Genomic DNA, 2,483 nt, shown 5'->3' on the forward strand with positions numbered 1-2,483 from the left:
TTTTTTTTAGGGTTTTTTTTTGCAAGGCAAATGGAGTTAAGTGGCTTGCCCAAGACCACACAGATAGGTAACTGATAATACCCTTTAAAACTCACCAGGTCAGTCATTCAAATTTTGATCACTTTAAGAATGAGCAATCTGAAGGAAACAAGGAACAGATACCCCTATAAATGACTTACATGTCCCACCTTACCTGGGGAGTCCTTTAGTAACAAAAAACAATAATACATATACTATGTGTCTCTTTCAGAAACAATCTTATCTAACATGAATATAGGTCCAATATAACTAGATGTATGAACTGAGATTTTCCCATAATCTTATGTGACATGATTGACCCCAAATTATTTGAGATAACATTAATAGGAATCTTGAGGAAGGGAAGGATCACAATATGAAAACACAGAGCTTTGAGTTAACATTCCAGAATGAATCAGTAACCAAATTCCATTTCTTTTCTTCTTGGATTACCCCAGGAAAGAAATCCCTTCCTTTTCATTGAATATTTTAGTCCATTCTCAAAGGAAAAGGGATGTGTCCTAAGGACAATCTCTATCCTAAAGTACCATATCTCTGGATCTATTACCTCATCTGCAAATAAAAGGTGGTTAGAATAGACTTAGACTTCTTCCAGTTCTAAAGCTAAGATCTCTAAGGTTCTAAGTTTTAAACTCTAAACATCTTACTACCAAGAGAAACCAGGGAAAGCCCTAGAAGACATACCTAAAAGTAGCTCCACCTAAGCATGTCCACTGAGCTTTTTTTAAGATTTTTCAAGGCAATGGGGTTAAGTGGCTTGCTCAAGGCCACAGGGCTAGGTAATTATTAAGTGTCTGAGGCCGGATTTAAACTCAGATACTCCTGACTCCAAGGCCAGTGCTCTATCCACTGAGTCACCTAGCCCCCCCCCCCCCAGAGCTTTAAGAAAGGGAGCTTCCATCTGAATAGATTATATGATTGTTAAATAAGTCCTTTCCTCTTACATATTGCCAGAACTGATTTTTTTTAAAAAAAATCTTTCTACAGTCCCCAGTACATGAGAAAGGGATGTGCTCAACCAGAAGCAAAAGTGAGATAGGAAGGAAAAAAAGGAAGGTGAGGAAGGGGAAAGGTAGAAGTGGTGAGAAAAATGTCTGAAGAGTCAGAAAAAAAATGTCTGAAGAATCAGAAATAAAATCAGATGATGAATATTGGATTTAGGTACTTCCTTGAAATGGGAGTTTCACCCAAGTTCACATCTGGTGGGACAGGGGCTGGACTGTCAGACCATCCACCCTCTTCTTGGCTGGTAAAGATTCTAGCTTTTAGAATATGATTACCTCCAACTGCCAGAAAAGTGAATAGACTCCACACTAAGTGGTCAGGAATACTACTCTGACACTGACCCTGGACAAGTTCCTTAATATCTGAAGCACTGGAGCAGAAAACAGCTGAGACAGGAAATGAATCATAGTCACCCACACATTAAATCCCATCTTTTCTATAAGCCATTGTACTATTTCTACTATTTAGGGGCAAGGACCATGGACATAGTCCTGGTGCTTTAGACATAAGAGTATAAGATCATAGCAAGAGTCCAACCAGTAGTTTGAGTAGGGGCCACAGGGAAGACAGCTGTGGTAGGGTGGATAGACTAAAGAACTTGGGAGTCCAAAAGACAGATTTGGGTTCAAATGCTGCGGTAAAAACCTGCAGCACAGGCAGCTAGGCAGACTACTGGTCTGGAGTCAGGAAGACCTGAGTTCTAATGTGACCTCACACTTACTAGCCCTTTGACCCTGAGCAAGTCACTTAATCTTGTTTGCCTCAGTTTCCTCATCCTTAAAATGAGCTGGAGAAGGAAATGGAAAACCACTTTAATATTCTTGACAAGACAATCCCAAGTGGAGTCAAAATTGTTGGACACTGAAAAACGACTTAAGTAGGAAGTTACTTTACTTCAGCATCAATTTTCTCATCTGCAAAATGGGGATAATAATACCCACAACACTTAGCTCATAGGGTTGCTGGACCCAGCACACTTAATAAATTCTTGTTATTGGGAGGTTCAGATAAGCTAATACAAAGTGCTTTGTAAATAAAGATTTACCTAATTCTTTTCCCACTAAGGGGAAGGGAACAAGAATTTGTCGAACCTGAGAGGTGGTGTTATACTGTAGGATAAAAGATAAAAATAACATGAAATACTAAGGGTCACAAAGTACTTCAAATACATCCTCCATCATTTGATAACCCTATTAGATAAGTGTTAAGGGCCTTGTTTGCCCCATTTTACTGACGAGAAAATGGAGCCTAAACTCCAATTTGACATTTGAATCCCCAGGGTCTAACCCTCCATCTGACTCATAAGCAGTTAATAAATGTTTGTTGAATTATATTGAATCCTTGAGGACACAAAATCTCTTTTATTTGTCTTTGCCTTTCCTTTAGCACCCAAGAAAAGGTCTTTTCAAGGAGGAGATGCTCAGGAAAAGTGTTAGTCA

Source organism: Macrotis lagotis, chromosome X, assembly GCF_037893015.1.
Source record: "Macrotis lagotis isolate mMagLag1 chromosome X, bilby.v1.9.chrom.fasta, whole genome shotgun sequence".
Classification (NCBI taxonomy): Eukaryota; Metazoa; Chordata; class Mammalia; order Peramelemorphia; family Peramelidae; genus Macrotis; species Macrotis lagotis.